The sequence below is a fragment of the Desmodus rotundus genome, chromosome 5 (genome assembly GCF_022682495.2).
Source record: "Desmodus rotundus isolate HL8 chromosome 5, HLdesRot8A.1, whole genome shotgun sequence".
NCBI classification, from domain to species: Eukaryota; Metazoa; Chordata; class Mammalia; order Chiroptera; family Phyllostomidae; genus Desmodus; species Desmodus rotundus.
This window is the reverse complement of record NC_071391.1, coordinates 103,640,775-103,661,123: the sequence shown is the minus strand read 5'-3', so window position 1 is coordinate 103,661,123 and position 20,349 is coordinate 103,640,775. Positions and strand designations below refer to the sequence as shown.

The 20,349-nt window shown below is 39.1% G+C and overlaps 1 protein-coding gene across 1 annotated transcript in view; it reads right to left on the bottom strand.

The window, feature by feature from the left end:
• The window catches only part of ACOXL (acyl-CoA oxidase like), a 270,737-nt gene that overhangs the window by 72,802 nt on the left and 177,586 nt on the right, over nucleotides 1-20,349 (bottom strand).

The following is a 20,349-nucleotide window of genomic DNA, read 5'->3' as shown; positions in this document are numbered from 1 at the left end:
TGAGCCCAGAGTTTGGCACATGTTACCAGATTTACTTATCTCTGAACCAAGCTCTGTATTGTCCCTTTGTCCTAGCTGGGTGACTATCCGTGACCAGGCCTTCCTCATCACCTTAGCCAGGGACCTGCTTTCAGTGGCCCAGCCTCACAGATGTCAAGATCTCTAAATAGAAGGTTCAGAATCCTTAGGGTGAACCTGCCTTCCTTCGGGGCCAGCCCTCAACATCTCGCCTCTTGCCAGACTCCTGTGATCCCAGCCACTGGCCTAGATCACCACCCGTCATCTGTCACCATGCTCTGTGGATTTCATGGTGCCAGCTGGCCTGGGCACCCACCACCGTGTTTTGGTATGACATTGAAAAGTGGCTTGCACAGAACTGAAACTTGGTGAAGGTTGTTACCTTCAGCCATTTCTTCCTTCCACAGTTAGCGTATCAGCACATTCAGGAGCTGACGCCTCCTGTTGGAAACCCGTAAGTTTCCAGTTTCTTATGTGAAAAGATGATGAAGAGCCGTAAGTGTAAACAACCTGTTCAAGTACTGTGAGGCACTATTTAATTATAATTTTAAACCTTTTCACTGAGGTATAAAGTGCATACAGTTGATATGTAACATGCATAAATCTTAAGTTTACAGCTTGATGACCTTTTACATGCGAATATACCCGTGTAACCACCCAGACGAAGATACAGCCACCTCCCACTCCCCATATACTCCTTCTCCTAGTCCATGCCACAGTCTCCCATCTCTGTGATCCCCATGTCCCCATCGGTTCATGTCACCACTCCTTCAATGAATGCCATTCAATGGAATCATGCGTTAGTAACTCTTCCGTGTCAGGCTTCTTTCACTAAACCTAACATCTATAAACTTCACTTGTGTTGCTGCTTGTAACAGCAGTCCACCCCTTTTACTGCTGAGAAGAATTTTGTTGCATGAACATACCACAATTGGCTTTTCCAATCTCATGATAATGAATATTAGAGCTGTTTCCACTTTTCGGTGATTATTGGTAAAGCTGCCCCATTCTTCTCCAAGCCTCTTTGTGAGCGTGTTTTCATATCTCTTGGGTAAATGCCTAGGGAGGGAATTGCCGGTCACATAGTAGGGATATATAATGTTTAACCTCATGAAAGACGGCCAAACCCTTCCAGAGTGGTCACCGCCATTTGCCACCATCAGCAGCAGTTATGGAAGTTCTCGTTGCTTCACGCTGTCACCAGGTTTGAGTGTTATCAATCACTTTAGTTTAAACCACTTCAGTGTCATGGTGTTTCATTGTGGTTTTAATTTCTGTTTCCCTGATGACTAATAAGATTGAACAAAGTTTCATGTGCTCATTACCATTCTTTTATCTTCTCTGAAGTGTCTTTTCGAGGCTTTCATGCAATTTTTCTTGGATTGTCTCATTTTATTATTGAGTCATAAAAGTTCTTTATATATTCTAGATAAAAGTCTTTTGTCAGATATATATATTGCAATAATTTCACCAAGATAATAGTTGGCCTTTTTGGGGTTTTTTTTGTGTGTGTTTTTTAAAGAACGAAAAAGTTTTAATTTTGACAAAATCCAATTAACCAATATTTAACTTAATGGTTTGTGTGTGGGTTTTCTTTTTTAACAGATGTTCCCATCCCCCCCCTTTTGCCCAACTCCACCCAGCCCCCACCCTCTGGCTTGTGCTTTTCATCTCCTTTCTAAAAAAAGCTTAGTTTCCCCAACTCCACAAAGATATTCTCTTGCATTGTCTTCTGAAAGTTATAGTTTTCACTTTTACTTTAAGTCTATGATCAACCTCAAATTAATTTTGGTGTTTTATACAAGGAATAGGTCATGGTTAATCTCTTTTTTTTTCCATTCAGTTATCTAGTTGTTTCCTGCACAATCTGTTGGGAAAAAAAATCTTTTCATTTAATTTTCTTCGTACCTTTGTCAAAACTCACATGAGCATATAAGCGCAGGTCAATTTCTGGCCTCTGGATAGGGTTCTGTCCATCTATTTGTTTAGCCTCCTCCCAATCACAAACTGTCTGGATGGGTGGAACATTAGCATACAATCTGAAGTTAGGTGATGCAGCCTCCACATTTCTTCAACTTCCTTCACAACTGTTTTGGCTATTTTAGGCCATTTGCATTTTCCCTATGAATTGTCAAATCATTTTGTGAGTTTGCAAAAATATTCCTGCTGGGATTTTGACTGAGATGGTGTTAAATCCAGAGGCTAATTTGAGAAGAACGAACATCATAGCAATGTTGAGTTTTTTTCTGCACAAACATAGTATACTCCTGCATTTTTTGGCTTTCTTTAATTACTTTCTGCAACATTTTATAGTTCTCAATGTACAGATCTTGCATTGTTTGAGTCTTTATTATTAAAAGTATTCTTAAAAACTTCATGTTTCTAAAGAATATTGTAGAGTTAATTTAATTTTATGTTTTCCAATTGTTTATTGATAACATATAAAATAAAATTTATTTTGGATATTGAGTTTGTATCCTGCAACCTTATATTAACTTGTTATTTCTGTTAGTACTTGTGGTTTTGTTTTTGGATTTTTTTTGAAATACTTTCATATTTTCTATGTAAACAATTACTTCACCTGCACATTAAGACGGCCTTATTTTTTCCTTTACAATCTTTATGTCATTTATTTCTTTTCCTGCCTTGTTGCACAGCTAGGCCCTCCAGTGTAATGTCAATAGAAGTGGAGAAAGTGTATATTCTTGTCCTGTTTTCTGTCTTAAGGAGGTAAATATGTAATATTTTTCCATTGATATGATATAAACTATAGGTTGATGGTAGAAATACTCTCAAAATTGAGGAAATTACTTTGCATTCCTACTTTGCTAAGGCTTTTTAACCATGAACTGGTGTTTGATGTTGTCAATTTTTTCTGCATTATATAATTATATAATTTTATCCTTTATTTTGTCAACATTGCAAATTTCATTGGCTGATATTTAAATGTTGAGTCAACCTTGCATTCCTGAAATAAATACCACCTGGTGATATACACTTATATATCGCTGGATTTTATCATTATTATTTTATTATACATTTCTACCTATCTTCATGAAGAATATTGGTTTATATTTTTTCATTGTAATATACTTATTAGTTCTTGGTATTAACCATATATTGGTTTTTTAAGGAGTTTTGTGTAAGAGTGGTATTATTTTGTATTTAAATGTTTGAAAGTATTCAACAGAAAAGCCATCGTGGAGTTTTCTTTGTGGGATGTTTTCATAACAAATTAAATTCATTTAATAGATATTTTCAGATTCTTTTTGGTCACTTTTGAAAGTTGTTTTCTCCTTTTGAAAGGAATTTTCTCTAAGTTCTTGAATTTCTTGGCATAAAGGCGTTCACAACATTCTCTTGTATTTTTCATGTCTGTACTATGTTGTGATTCCCCTTTATTCTTGACCTTGTGAGGGCTTGATCTCTTTTCCCTGATATCAGTCTTGCTAGGGATCCATTTACTAATTATTTCGCAGAACAAACTTTTAGGTTTGTTTATTTTCTCTACAGTTTGTTTTCTACTCTATTGATTTCTCTCTGATCTTTATTGTTACCTTTATTCTACTTATTTTGTTCTTCTTTTCCCAGCTTCTTAAGGTGGAGGCTTACAGCATTTATTTGAAACCTTTTTTTTTAGTGTTTAAGATAAACATTTCAAGCTATAAAATTTCCCTCTAAAGACTCCTGTCACTACAGCCCACAAAATTGGACATGCTGTGCTTTCATTATCATTCAGTTTGAAATATGTCCTAATTCTCTTAGTGATGCTTTCTTTGATTCACAGATTATTTAGAGATGAGTTGCTCAAATTTATGTATTTGGGAGATTTTCCATATAGATTTTTGTTATTGATCTCTAAGTCAACTGTCAATTGAGAATATATTCTGTAATATTTCAACCTTTCAACGATTTACTGAGACTTGCCTTATGGACAGCACTGTAGTTCTGCATGTAGTTTTCAATAAATGTCTATAAATGCTAAATAGGTTGAGTTGGATGATAGAGTTGTTCACATTTTCATTAGCCATACTGAATTTCTGCCTACTTGTTCCATTAATTACTGGATTTGTCTGTTTCTCCCATTGGTTCTATGAATTTCTGCTTCATGTATTTTAAATGGCTGTTATGCTGCATACTTATTTCAGGTTATTCTGTCTTATTGAGGAAATGACCTTTCAATCATCATGCAATAACCATTTTGTCCTTGGTAATACTCTTTGTCTTAAAGTTTGCTTTATCTGATATGAATATATGCCCTCTTATGTTCTAGTTGCATGCCATATTTTTTTCTTGTTTTTGTCTTTACCTTTAAAACATATAGATGGGAATTACTTGTTTTTAACCCTCTGTGACAATGTCTGCCTTTGAATTGAAAGGTTCAGTCCATTACATTTAATGTAATTATTGATGGTGTTGGGTACAAGTGTACCATACTGCTTCTTGTAGTCTGTCTCCCAACGTCTTTAATTTTTGTTCTTATTCCCATGAATTTTTCTGGATTAACAAAGGATTTCTTTTTGTCTCAGTCTACCTTCTCTTTCTATATATGTGTGTGTGTGTGTGTGTGTGTAGAGAGAGAGAAAGATTCTATTATAACAATCTGCCATTACTAATAACACTTGGTGTATAAAGAACTTTATAATATAATAATTCCATGTATACTACATACCATCTTTTGTGCTATTATTACCATATATTTTACATCTATGTATATTATCAACCCTAAATAATTATATTTGTCTCTGCTTTAAACAGCCAATCGAATTCTAAAAGGTTTGACAGAGAGAAAAAATTATCAATATTTACTTACACATTTTGTATTTTTGGTGTTCATCTTTACTGTAGATTTGAATTTCCATGTAATTTCACCTGGTTCAGCTTGAAGAACTGTCCTTAGCATTTATTGTAGTACAGGTCTGCTGACAACAAATTCTCTCAGCTTTCTTTTACCTGAAAGGCTTTTAATTCAATTTCTATATGTATCTTTACCATATCTAGAACTCAAGGTAGTTTTTTGTTTGTTTGTTTTAAGCAGCCCTTTAGAGAAGCGTTTTCACTGTCCTCTGGCTCTACAGTTTCTAAAGAAAATCAACCACCATTCTTAAAATTGTTTCTATGATACTAACAGTCTTTCTTCTCTGGCTGCTTTTACAATCTATTCTTTATCCTTGGCTTTTAGCAGTTTAACTACGATGTGCTCCTGTTTTTATATTTGCTTGTTTTTAATCCTCTCTGCTTGAATCTTGCTGAGCTTTCAGAATTTATGTGCTATCATTAAAAAACAAGGTTTGGTTAATATTTTTTCTGTTCCATTCTCTTTAATCATCTTCTGAGACTCCAATACATGTGTATTAGAAGATGTGATGCTGTGCCACAGGTCACTGAGGCTCTGTCACATTATCAATCTTTTATCACTCTGTGCTTTACTTCAAATGATTTCTATTGAACTGTCTTCATGTTCACTGGCTCTTTCCTCTGTGGTGTCCTGTCTGATATTACTCCCATCCAAGTAGGGTTTTTTTTTTTAATTTATAATATTGTGTTTTTCATTTTTACCCCATTTGGTTCTTTCTTTTTTTAAAAGTTTCTATACGTCTCCTGAAATTTCCATTTATTATATCCCATTCACTCTTTAATAAATTCATCATATTTTAAAAAAGGCTTTGTCTTCTCATTTCCACATATGGATCATTTGGGAGGTTTTTTTCTATTGATTGGTTTTTACCTTGTTTATGGATTATATGTTCCTATTTTTCCATATATCTGGTAATATTTTACTGTATTGGACATTGTAAATAATACCCATTCTGCATCCTGTTATCTTCCTTAAAAGAGTGTTAAGTTTTATTCCACATGCAGTTAAATCACTAGCAGATAAACTTGAATTTATGGAGGCTTGGTTCTATGCTTTGTCAAGGAGAACCTTTTCAATTTTGACTTTAATTTCATTTAATTTCACCTTTTATTCCTAGGCGAATTCCTTCTCTTGGGACACAGTCTTAGGCCTACGGTGTGGCACATCAAGGGTTTCAGTGGTAAGCCCATTGACTTTACCACATCCCTTTAACTTGGCAGGACTCATGCGACACATTCTACTTCCTGTGTGGTAGGAAACAGTTAAGTTCTCTGCTCAGCTCTTCAAGCCTTCCAGATTAAATATCTCCTGAGTTCTTTGGAGGCTTGTCCACCAATACAAATTTCAGTTATCAGGTAAGGATCTGAGGGGTGACTCCCTTTCTGTGACTTCCCCCTTTCTTCTGATTTTCTTTTCAATTTTCAGTCTTTCTGATAGTGTCAAACTCCATCTGCTAACTCCTCAGGACGTTAAGATTGAGGTGTCCATGTAGTAATTTCCTTTTTAGCCTAAATATAGGGAAGGCTTTCTAACTGCCAGTTAAAATCCAGAAGCAATAAAGAAAAATATCACTACATTTGGCCACAAAAATTTTTGTAAAATTTTTTTTTACGTGGCAAAAATTACCATAAACAAAGTCAAGAGGCAAGTGACAAACTGGGACAAAAATGGTACAATATGACCAAAAGCTAAGATCCTTAATACAAAAAATATTCTTAAAAATTGATAGGACAAAAATACCAAAAACCCCATGGACAAGAAAGAGAATAATATGAATAGGTAATACATAAAAATATATTAAAATGACACAGAGATGAGAAAGTGCTTCAACTCTCTCATAATTAGAGAAATGTAAATCAGACCAACACAGAGATATCATTTCTTACTTATCAAATTGACAAAAATAAAAATGTATGAGAACATATTCTGTCCATGAGATAGTGAGGAAACAAACATTGCTGTGGGAAGTGCAAATTAGTACAATCCTTCTGAAGAATAATTTGACGATATTTCATTAAACTACATATGCACCCACCTCTGGACCCAGCAATCACATCTCTAGAAATCTGCACTGAAGATACACCTTAAGCGATACTAAAATTCACATGCATCAGGTTATTTGTTGTAGCATTATTTCCAATTAAAACTGTTAGGAAGAAAATGAAATGTCCATATATTAGAGAGAGGTTACATAAGCTATGGTATATCCATACAGTGTATTATTCTGCTATTTTTTTAATGCAGTGGTTTTCTATAAACTGATGTGAAGTGATTTCCAAGATATACAGTTAAATGGAGCAAAAATGCAGAAGAGTATCTACAGTATACTATCTTTTATATAAGAGAGAAAGCAATATTAAGAAAACACACATTTTTGCTTTTTTATTTAAAAGAAATACAGGAAAGATAATCCCCAAACCAAAAAGACTGGATATGTATAGGCGGTGTATAGGAAGAAAGGAAGGACTAGAAATGGGGTGCAGGGGTGAGAAAGAAGTGAAAGTTCTCTAAGCATACCTTTTTGGGCAGCTTCGAGTTCTAGAAACTTAGTAAGTTTCCACATAGCCCAAACATGAAGGACTAAAACCAACCCGAATGGAGGGGGATCCCAAAGTAGAAGACATATAGGAACGAAAGAACCTAACTGTGTCACAAATGAATAACATAACCTTACTGAAGGGTGTGGAGAAGGAAAAACAAGTGAAAGTTGGAAATACTTTGAAATTAGAGTACCGTTTTGAGTAGATGCTGTGAGCTAGATTCACAAACAACACCACTGTGTTCTATCCTGAAATGACTTAATATGTGTACTAGGGAAGATCAAATATGTAAACACATTATAGGCAACGAAAGCCAGAGAAAGAAATCACATATGAGAAAGAGGGAAGGCCTGTGGTTTTTTACTGTAATCAGGACTCTTTGTATGAACTCATGGTTTCGAAAATAGTGAGTTGGCCAAAAAGTTTGTTTGTTTTTTCTGTAGGATGGTTCTAGTAGTGCTTAGTTGTCTTTAACTTCATTTGAGACAATTTTGGTAGTTTGTATTGTGATAGCTGTCGTATCAGCTTCCATTTTTAAAAAACTTATCAAAATTGGTAAACTTTTGTGTAGCTATTTTAATATTGAAGATGGAAGAAAATAAGTGGCATTTCAGAATATTATGCTTTATTTTTAAGAATGGTAAAAATGCAACTGAGATGCAAAAAAGAAGATTTGTGTAGTATATGGAGAAGATGCTGTGACTGATTGAACCTGTCAAAAGTGGTTTATGGGGTTTCATGCTGGAGATTTCTCATTGGATGATGTTCAGTTAGAGCAGTTGAAGTTGACAGCAATCAAATCGAGACATTAATTGAGAACAAGCAATGTTATACCACATGGGAGACAGCCAACATACTCAAAATATCCAAATCAATAAAGCTATTGGTGAAAATGAAAAATGTGTCTTTTAGCTTATGTAAGAAACCATACAGACTTTTTGGCCAACCCGATCCATACACACAGATCTCTGTGAGAATGTATGAGTTAGGAAACACACACACACACACATTCCTAGCTCAGAGCAGAAGTAGAAGCAGTGACATTCTACTGGCAATCAGTACACCCAGTGACCAGATATTGGTTCTTAAACACTTTTCTCCAGTAAAAGGACTTCTCCAGGGGCTCTTGGAGAAATGGATGACTACAGGTCTGGCGAGGAAAACACAAGATGCACCTGGAACATTTTGTGGTATGAGAAAATTTTAAAAGGTGCTAAAAGAAGGATGGGGACATATCAAGGGGAATTAGGATCTAACCTTAAGGAGGTCTTGCTGGCCAAAGCTGGAACAATATGAGCAAAAAATAAATAATTATAGTATTGGATTGTGGTCCAAACAGAGAATAAATATCTCTGAATGTACAGTGATATAAATGGAATAAATAAGTAACTGGAAAAGGAACATCTCTTGCTTCTAATTAATGAATGTAGTAGAAATAAGGTAAACAGAAAGTCCCTACTAGGCAAACACCTCTGTAGTAATTGTTACCAGGAAAATTTATAAATGGATACTAAAAATAGTGGGTAAAAATTTTGAGGAAAACTGGAATATTTGCTCAATCAAATATCAGTCTCATATGTGTTCTTGATGACTGTGTTACTTAGAAAAAAACACTTTCCTGATCCTCAGGTTGCCTGTCTGTACCAGGGTGCGTTTGACTAGATAACCTTTGAGGGATCCTTCCAGCTTTTCCGCCAAAGGAATGACTGCATCTCCCATGTGGCTATCAGGGATATAACTTCCTTTTCCTTTCTCTTCACGTCCTCTTTCTTCTTTCTATTTCATTCATTACCCATAAGAGGTTTCTCTAGAAAGAGAATTTAGGGTGCTTTCTAAGAGAGAAAGATAGAGAAAATTAAAAGTGAGGGAGAAACAGGAAATGCAACTCCTAATATTAACTGGGTTGCTATGGAACAAAGAAAGGAGAGAGGAAAACATCACAAAACATTATTGTTTCCTAGAACCAGAACCAACAAAGAGGGACGTGCCAAGCTAAAGGCTTGGGAGCACCGTTCGTCAGGGAGGCAGGCACCATTGGTCTTGAGTCTTCCTGCCTGTCCACTCTGTACCAGCATCTGCCCCTTCCTCAGCCACCACATACAGCTAGCTTCCTGTGACGTGCAGTTAGTCACCCTCTCCCACCCCTGGAGCTTCCCAAGTATAAACATCATCTCTCACTGAGGAATGGGATTATGTTCCCATTAAAGGAATTTCAAACACCAGTCAGCAGAGAGGGGGACCACTTTTGAACAAGGCGGCTTTTGCTTAGGCAGCACCCAAGTTCTGTAGCTACACAGGCCCCTGCATCAGGTTGTCCCAGTCTTCTGGTTGTCTTCTCAATCCAACTCGACCACAGGCGTCAGCAGATGATGTATCAAGATCAATGTGAACTACGAACTCAGGAAATTTGGTTTCTAATACTGTTTCCTGTCTTTGATGATCTGTCTCTGGAACAAAGCTCTTGATATTTCTGTGCCATGAGATTTTCAGTAAAACATCTGCTATTCAGGCCACTGTGTTAGTTTTAGAAAGTGTAACAAACACAACCCAGCCGTTATCTGTTCCCTGTCCCCACCCTCAAACTCTCAGAGAAGTACCAGCAAACCAGCAACAGATTTTCCCTCGAGGTTCTTCTACAGTGGCCTTTTCCCAGCTCCCCTTTGCAACTACCAGCTACCCCGTGACCAAAGCTCTTGAGGACCTGTGACTGATGGAGGTTGCAACAGCCCTACCTCCAGCACTTGCCATGTGTGAGCCATCCACCTGTCAATGCAGGCAGCTTACACTTTCCACAGACAAGAACTCAGATGAGATTCCAAACCCCAACACAGTGACCTGAGCAAAGATGCTGCCAGTGTAAAATGACAACAAACAGCATAGCTGGCATTGTCTGTAAGAAAGATGGCCTTCAGAGGAATACCATGGCCCTGGCTCAGTAGCTCAGTTGATTAGAGTGGCATCCACAACAAGGTGGCAGGTTTGATCCCCAGTCAGGGCACATACAAGAATCAACTAATGAATGCGTAAATAAGTGGAACAACAAATCTATGTTTCTCTATCTCTTTCCCTTCCTTTCTCTCTCTAAAATCAATCAATTAAAAAAATACAGAAATACAATGGTTGTATGATGTTTTAAAGATCTAAATTAAGAGCTTTAAAGTCACGTGTACACAAAAGACTAATCAGGTCGCACACCGAGCACAACAGTAAAAACTGTAGGTGACAGTAATTTTTCTAAACAGAAAGCTCTAGAAAGTTACATCTCTAAAAATCTTATGTCCACCCTCTACCAGTTCTTCTCCATCCAAATCACAAATTCTGAATAAGGGAAAATAAGTTAGCATAGTTGCTTCCAAGTTAGTTTGCCCCTGGATTTTGGGCGTATGACTCATGATGCTCACTTACAAACCATCTCCCTTTTCCTTGAGACTCAGCCTTCAGGTGATGGAGGGCAACCTGCATCTGATTTTTATAAACCCTGAAGGAGGGAGCCACTAGTGTGGTGAGAGACAGAACGGGAGTCAACTCCTGGTTAACTAGAACAATTTTCATCCCACCTGCGTTCTCGCCCCTCCACCTGCCCAATTTTTGTTATGCACACTTGAAACTAGTTATTTCTCTTGTGAGGACCGAGTGGTTTTGACTCTCCAACCATGACTGTGAACTGCCAGCCCTTAGCCTTCGTTCCAGGGTACGAAGCACATGGACTATCTAATGTGCATACAAGGGTTGGCCAAGCTTCTCTAAAATAAAATGTGCTTTTGAAGAAAATTAAAGAGCTTTACTCAAGAGCTGAGAAGAAAAGCAGATTTCTAAAGCCCACTCATGTTTTTGCCTTTTTAAAAGATTCTCAACAAAACCACATGGTTTTTTTTTTTTACAAAATCTTGGAATTCTAGATGAAATCACCCACCTCTGGACACTTTCCAAAGGCTCTTGTCCAGACTCTGTTTGGGTCAGATGTTCAAACTGCTGAATAGACCATTTTATTTCAAGATACACAAAATTAATGTAGGCAGACATGCCAACATACAGCTAGCTGACAAAGAGCTGAGCCAAAAATACAGACTAAAATATAGAAGTCAATATGCTTTCCCCTAAGCTTGTAGGCCTGGTCGTAATTTAGCACTTATCTCATTGTACCTTGGGTGGAAACCAGTGGACTCGCCCCAAGGCAGGAGCATATCTTAATAACCCTTGGGCTCTTCCCAGGCTTAGCCCTGGAAAACGGTATTACCGATGACTATTTAATTGAATTGGCCATTAAAATGGTTATATTAATGGTAGTAACTAAGAAAATTAACATGAATACAAAGTATATAATTTTTTAACTGCTTTTTAAAAAACATATTCTATGTTATTCTAGCCTTGCAACAAGTTTGTGTGGTACCTATTTTTATTATCTCAAATTTACAGTAACAGAAGCAGAGGCTCAGAAGTGGTCAAAGATAACTGTCCGCTTCTAAAACCCTTGTATTTCTTCACCATACCACATGTCTAAAATTTTCTTAACATTCAGAAACCACACTCATGTGTGTGTAAAGGCTCTCTTTGCTCAAAATCAGGAGATTGACATTTGTAAACAATTTGTTCTCTGGCAGAGAACAGTTGTAAGAGAAAATAGTTCTGAATGTTAAATAAGCACGAAGACCATAGAGTTAAATAGAGTTAGAAGCAAATATTTTACAGTGGACCCATAACTGTAATGTCAATAAAATAAAAATAATATGAAAAGAAGATGACAAACTCCCTAATCCTGAAGATAAAATGTGAGAAAGTTGAAGAAATAAAGTGTTAGAAAAATGAGTGTGCAGAAATGTGACTCCTGGGTAAGTGCAGTTTGGTTCAATGCTGGTGGAGAACAATTTGGCAGTAGGTCAAGTCTAAAATCTGCACACTGTTAGGCGTGTTCACTGTGGCACTCTCTGTAAATAAGGGAAAAGGTAGAAGCATCAGAAGTGGTAAAATGTCGTCGTCTGATTCTAAAGCCCTTGTGTTTCATCGTGTGATCGTGTTCTTAAAAGCAACGCCACCTCAGATTATTAAATGGAAATGTTGGTTAAAAACCACTATAATCTCCTTTTTGTATTTTGTTTAAAAAAAATATGTGTATCAATGCCCAAACTACTGAACAAATTTTCCTTTCATTATGCTATATTAATTATTTATTGTTGCGCAATAAATTACCACCAAATTTAGCACCTGAAAAACTAACTTTTATTCTCTGACATGGTTTCTCAGGGTGAGGAATCTGGGTGAGTCTTGACTTGGGTGCTCTGGCTCAGCTGCTCTCCTGAGGCTGCAGTCCAGTTGCCGATGGCCCCATCTTTGCCATCCCCAAAGAAATGAATAAGGCTGGAGGAAACACTTCCATGCTCATTCACACAGGTTTTGGCAAGAAGACTCAGTTGCTTGCCACATGGGCTCATGGGCTGCCTGACTGCTCTTGACACTTCCCCCATATGAGGGAGGGAGAGAGGGAGACTAAGACAGAAGCCACAGTGTCTTTATAACACAGTCTCAGGAAAAATATACCAGCACGTCTGCTGTATTCTAGTGGTGACACAGACCAGCCCTGCTACAGTGTGGGGACACACTGTACACCAGGTGTGTATACCAGGAGGCAGGATCACTGAAGGTCATTGTGGACTGTGCCCATCGCAGCCCATCCTCACTCTTTCCCAAGGCCCACAGGTGTCTCATCCCATGACAGCACTAGCTAAAATTCCAGAATCCCACCATCTACATCCAGTCTAGGCACAGACAAGGGCTCCTCAGATATCATTCCGTAAGTACAGTTCCTCTTGATTGAAGGCCATTCGCTAAAGAGACAAGCCATCTGTCCCGTAACTGGCCGAGATAACCACCATATATACTCTGGCACAAGAAGGAAGAAAATGGGAGGAACAGAGGGGCCAGTGATTCATAGAAACTCCGAAATCCAGCTGAGAAATGTCAGAAGCTCCTTGATTGGGTGTGCCCTCCTGTGCCCAGTTTGTATTGTCCATGGCTCTTGGACCCACCCTCTGGGCTCTTGCTTCTTCCCTCCTGGACTTTCAGCCTCCAGAACTGTGAGAATATAAATTCCAGTAGGTTAAGCACCTCCGGCCCCTGGTATAGTGTTAAGGCAGCCCAAGCAAACAAATACATCAATCTTCTGAAAGCTATTGGAAAATGTCTTGCTACTTCCCAGTCCAAATTTACTCTTCTTTTTAAAAATCTTTTTTGGGAGAACCAAGATGGCGGCATAGGTAGACACACTGCGCCTCCTCGCACAACCAGAACTGACAGAAAATCGAATGGCAAGGAATTCCAACACCAAGGAAATAAAAAATAAACATTCATCCAAACTGGTAGGAGGGGCGGAGACGGGCAGCCAGGGCGGAGAGGACTCGTGTTGCCATGGTGGGACTGAGACTGGCGGAGTGTGGGACGAAGGGGGCAGGCAGTCTGACCACTGGCAGACCCTGCGGCCCCACATTCGCACACAGATAAACCGAGAGGGCCAGACTCAGAGTGGTGGAGAGTGGGGCAGGCAGAGCGGCGGGTAGCACCCCGCGGCCCAACACTCATGCACAGATAAACCGGACAAAGGGCGGGGATCGAAGCAGACCACACAACCCAGGGCTCCAGCACGGGAGGGGGGAGGGGCTCTAACCTCTGCTTGAAAACGCCCGTGGGGGTTGGGGTGGCAGCAGGAAAGACTCCCAGCCTCACGGGAGAGGTCGTTGGACAGACCCACAGGGGCCTGGGGCATCGTAGGCCCACCCACTCAGGAACCAGCACCAGAGGGGCCCAGTTTGATTGTGGGTACCGGAGTGAAAGACTGAGATCAGTGGAGAGGGGAGCAGGCGCCATTGCTCCCTCTCGGCCCCTCCTCCATGTACAGCGTCATAGCACAGCGACCAGCATTACTACTCCCCGGTGAACACCTAAGGCTCCTACCCTTTAAGTAACAGATGCGCCAAGACAAAAAGAAAAAATGGCCCAAATGACAGAACACTTCAAAGCTCCAGAAAAAATACAACTAAGCGAGGAAGAGATAGCCAATCTATCGGATGCACAATTCAAAACACTGGTTATCAAGACGCTCACAGAATTGGTTGAATTTGTTCAAAAAGCAGATGAAAAAATGAAGCCTATGCTAAGAGAAACAAAGGAAAATGTACAGGGAACCAATAGTGATGCGAAGGAAACTGGGACTCAAATCAACGGTGTGGACCAGAAGGAAGAAAGAAACATCCAACCAGAAAAGAAGGAAGAAACAAGAATTCGGAAAAATGAGGAGAGGCTTAGGAACCTCCAGGACATCTTGAAACGTTCCAACATCCGAATTATAGGGGTGCCAGAAGGAGAAGAGGAAGAACAAAAAATTGAAAACTTATTTGAACAAATAATGAAGGAGAACTTCCCTAATCTGGCAAAGGAAATAGACTTCCAGGAAGTCCAGGAAGCTCAGAGAGTCCCAAGGAAGCTGGACCCAAGGAGGAACACACTAAGGCACATCATAATTACATTACCCAAGATGAAACAGAAGGAGAGAATCTTAGAAGCAGCAAGAGAAAAGGACTCAGTTGCCTACAAAGGTCTTCCCATAAGACTGTCAGCTGATTTCTCCAAAGAGACCTTACAGGCAAGAAGGGGCTGGCAAGAAGTATTCCAAGTCATGAAAGGCAAGGACCTATATCCAAGATTACTGTATCCAGCAAAGCTATCATTTAGAATGGAAGGGCAGATAAAGTGCTTCTCAGATAAGGTCAAGATAAAGAAGTTCATCATCACCAAGCCCTTATTATATGAAATGTTAAAGGGACTTATCTAAGAAAAAGAAGATCAAAAATAGGAACAGTAAAAATGACAGCAAACTCACAGTTATTAACAACCACACCTAAAACAAAACCAAGAGCAAACTAGGCAAACAACTAGAACAGGAACAGAACCATAGAGATGGAGATCACATGGAGGGTTGTCAATAGGGGAGTGGGAGGGGCAGAGGGCGGGAAAGGTACAGAGAATAAGTAGCATAAATGATAAGGTGGAAAATAGACAGGGGGAGTGTAAGAATAGTGTAGGAAATGTAGAAGCCAAAGAACTTATAAGTATGACCCATGGTCATGAACTATAGGGGGGGAATGTGGGAGGGAGGGGGTGGTCAGGATGGAGTGGAGTGAGGGGGGAAATGGGACAACTGTAATAGCATAATCAATAAATATATTTTTTAAAAAATCTTTTTTGATGCATATAACTACACATCAATATATATAATTAGATTTGTTTCTGTATAAAATGTATACAACTAGATTTGCTTCTAATCTAATCTGAGAGTCTATGCTTTCACTAAGAGAATTGAAACCTTTCATTTCATGTTAGAGGTAGAAGCCGGAGGGATTTATGACTATAGGATGGAAATGTGGCAGAAGATGTTTCTCGTGGCTTACTGTGGATTGAATTCAGGGATCATATTGTAATAGAAAAGTTGTTTTCAAGAAATCACCAGATTAGTGCATTTCAAGATCAAATCACTACCCTTCCAGGGTAAGGCGGCAGAGACTTGCACGTAGCCCAGTGACATAGCCCATAGACAACGGGAATATCACAGTGACCAGAAACCAGATTTCAGAAAGCAAATCTGGAGGAATTCTCAAGCCAAGGAGCAACAGGCAGTGGGAACTCTACAGCCGCCCTCCCAGCCTCCGTGCAGGTCACCAGGAGCAGCACTGGAGCGTCTCTGAGGCCTCAAGGACATGCTAACTCATTCTTCATTGATCTGTATCTGATTATACAAACTTCAGGTCACTTATTTATCTTTTCTGTGTCTTCTGTAGAGATTTATATAAGAAGCACCCTGTGTTTAGTGTCCATGTTAACTTTCAATTTAATGAAACAATTTTAACTTATGTTTCTTTAATGATCAAAGCCAGAGCCAAGGACTTCTGCCTACCCTGCGATTAAAGTAAGAAGCCGAGCATGTTTTTTACTTTACTTTAGCTTTTATCTTACCTTAAAATATATTATAAACCCAATCTATTATATAACCAATTAGTCAAGGGCTTTTTTTTAATCATGTTTCCCCCCCGCAAAAAAAAAAAAAACCACAAACATTTTTAGCCTCTGAACTTTGTAACTATATTTTAAAAACACATATGTACTGATTGGTTTCACAGGACCACCTATCCTTTTAGATCTTCACTCTCTTATTTTTGAGTTATTAATTTTGATTTTTAAATGTCCTATAGAGTACATTTTTGAATAATATTTTTTTACAAGCTCACACACTGTTGGGTTATTTTAGAAGTGATCTCAGGAAAGGGACCAAAGAGTAAAACTGAGAAGGTCAATACGAGGACATATGCTCGAGCTGAGCCCCACTGTGGAAACTGGGGCTCAGTCTGTGTAGGACATGCCTTAGTGTTATCCACTTGAGAGACAGCAAATGACAATACTTACCCGCCAGCCCCTGTCCCCCATTAGTTGAATAATTTTTAAAGAAGGCCAAATGGGTGAAATTGCTTCTGGTTCTTAGATACCTGAAAACACCTCTCCACTGCCTGTGTTCGCGGGTTAAACTTGCTTGGAGTGGTGTGCTTCGATCGGGATGCTTCATCTGTAGAGGAAGCAGGTATTTCTCCACGCAGAGCTGGTGGATAAGCACAGGAGCTAGCTAATTTTTCCCTTTGTGGGTAAGGTATTACTTTTTGTCTGGTTGCTTACACAATCATCTTTTTTCTCTGGATTTACAGGCTATATCCAGATATAGGCATTTTTTCCCCATCAAAATCTTGATTTTTTTTTTTACACTAAGGAAAATATTTTTTAGGTATTTTTTATTGATGATGCTATTACAGTTTTCCCAACTTTTCCTCCTTTATCCCCCCTCCACCCTGCCCCCCAAACCCTCCAGCATTCCCCGCCCCCCTTAGTTCATGTCCATGGGTTGTACATATAAGCTCTTTGAGTCCTCTGTTTCCTATACCATTTTTTACCTCTCCCCATCTATTTTATGCCTACTAATTATGCTTCTTCCTCCCTGTATCTTTTCCCCCCATTCCACCCTTCCCCCTCCCCACTAAAATCCCTCCATGTGATCTCCATTTCTCCGATTCTGTTCCTGTTCTAGTTGTTTGCTTAGTTTTTGTTTTTGTTGTTTTTCTTTTCTTTTAGGTTCAGTTGTTGATAGTTGTGAGTTTGTTGTCATTTTACTGTTCATATTTTTGATCTTCTTTTTCTTAGATAAATCCCTCTAACATTTCATATAATAATGGCTTGGTATTGATGAATTCCTTTAACTTGACCTTATCTGGGAAGCACTTTATCTCCCCTTCCATTCTAAATGAAAGCTTTGCTGGATAGTGTCACCTTGGATGACTCTATCTTGGATGTAGGTCCTTGCCTTTCATGACTTCAAATACTTCTTTCCAGCCCCTTCTTGCCTGCAAGGTTTCTTTTGAGAAATCAGCTAATAGTCTTATGGGAACTCCTTTGTAGGTAACTGTCTCCTTTTCTCGTGCTTCTTTTAGGATTCTCTCTTTATCTTTAATCTTGGGTAACTTAACGATGATGTGCCTTGGTATGTTCCTCTTTGGGTTCAACTTCTTTGGGACTCTCTGGGCTTCCTGTACTTCCTGGAAGTCTATTTCCTTCAGCAGATTGGGGAAGTTTTCCTTCATTATTTTTTCAAATAAGTTTTCAATTTCTTGGTCTTCCTCTTCTCCTTCTGGTACTGCTATAATTCGGATATTGGATTGTTTCAGGTTGCCCCAGAGGTTTGTAAGAGTCTCTTCACTCTTCTGAATTCTTGTCTCTTCATTTTGTTTTGGTTGGATGTTTATTTTTTCCTTTTGTTCCAACTCGTTGTTTTGAGTCCTGGTTTCCTTCCTGTCACTGCTGGTTCCCTGAATATTTTGCTTTATTTCATTTTGGGTATCCTTCATTTGTTTTCTTATTTTTTGACCAAATTCAATCAGTTCTGTGAGCATTTTGATTACCAGGGCTTTAAATTCTCCATCAGATAGGTTGGCAATCTCCTCATCGCTTAGTTCTGAGGTTTTGCTCTGTTCTTTCATTTGGGCCATATTTCTTTGTCTTGGCGCAGCTGATAAGTTGTAAGGGAGCGGGGCTTTAGGTATTCACCAGGGGAGGCAACCCTCCTTGCTGTGCTGCTGCGCTGCCTGTGGGGGGGGTGGACAGAGAGGGAACAGTGCAGTTCCCTTGCTTGTCTCTAGGGCCCTTTCCAAGGGACTCTCAGGTAAGACTGGGAGTTTCTGCCACCGTAGCAACTGCCTATCAACTCTGAGTCTCAGTTTTCCCTTAAGTCAGCCCCACCCTCACAGCCCACTGAGCTCAGCAGCCAGTCCCGCCCCCAGGTTCTGCTGCCTTGCCTTGCTTTTTCTGAGTTGGTCAGCAGAGTCCGCTGCCTTACTGGTCTGGTTGTTCTGGTTGATTTTTTCTTTAATTCCTTGGTTGTTGGAGTTCCATGCAGTTTGACTTTCTGGTGCTTTTGGTTGTTTATTGATTTTAGATTGGTTGTTATCCTCCTTTTGGTTGTGCAAGGAAACAAAGGGTTTCTACCTACACCTCCATCTTGGCCGGAACTCAGGAAAATATTTTTCTATCATGTCCGTGATTATTATTTCTGCTCCTTTTGTACCAGCATTGTCAGGAATATTTGTTATCCACAGGTTGGATTTTTACGACTTTCATTCTGCATCTATTATGATATCTCTTGCCATTCCATCTTTTTATTTTACACAGTCTTGGAAAGGGGGTTCATAGATTACATTTTATCCATTGTTAATTCCGTTCACTGGTGCAGCTACAACATTTTTGCCTTCAATGGCATCCTTCTCTCATTTTAGTTGTCTACATGTTTGATAAGGGCAGGCTACCTGGAGTGACTTAGCATCTGGCATGGCCTCACTTCAGAAATGTATTGGGTTGGCCAAAACATTCGTTCTGTTTTTCCATAAGATGGCACTTAGTTGTCTTTAACTTCATTCAAAACAATTTTGTTAGATTGTGACAGCTATCATATCAGTGTGCATTTAAAAAAACATCAAAATTGGCAAATTTTGTGTAGCCATTTTAATATTGAAGGTGGAAGAAAATAAGCAACATTTTTTGCATATTATGTTTTATTATTTCAAGAGAGGTAAAAATGCAACTGAAACGCAAAAAAAAAAGATTTGTGTAGTGTGTAGAGAAGATGCTGTGACTGACTGAATGTGTTAAAAGTTGTTTGCATAGTTTTGTGATGGAGATTTCTTACTGTACGATGCTCCATGGTTGGGTGGACCAGTTGAAGTTGATAGCAATCAAATTGGGACATTAACTGAGAACAATCACTGTTATACCATGTGGGAGATAGCTGACATACTCAAAATATCCAAAGCAATGAAATTATTGGTGAAAATGAACAATGTGTCTTTTATTTTACGGAGAAAACAATATGGACTTTTTGGCCAACCCAGTACATGGTGGGTGGTCTGATTTGCACCACACGGCCCAGTTCCCAACAGGTACTCATCAGTCCGGCCCTTTTCCACCAGGTTGGATCCTGACCACTACGTGCTCCCAGGGATGCTCTGTCTCCAGAGCATTTCCTAAGGGAATACCTATCTCCTGTGCCACTCATCCTTCTCCCTCTACTCACTCTGTGTTTATGGGAAGATATGATCTTGGAACTGACATGAAACTAAAGGAAAATTACATGGGGCCCAGATTTTGGCTAATTCCCATGCAGAGGGTAACAGTGGTTTGGTTTCAGGTTCCAAGAGCCCTGACCCCCTCAGCCTGGCAGAGGTTGGGATAAGCAAATCCTTCTCTTTAGTCTTCTTGTCTATTCAGTGTTGTGATTAGAAGATAAAACAGATATAAGCTGGGGCAGGGGGTGTTTTCTCAAACCAGCCCCATTGGCACTGTGCTTGGTGAACATTC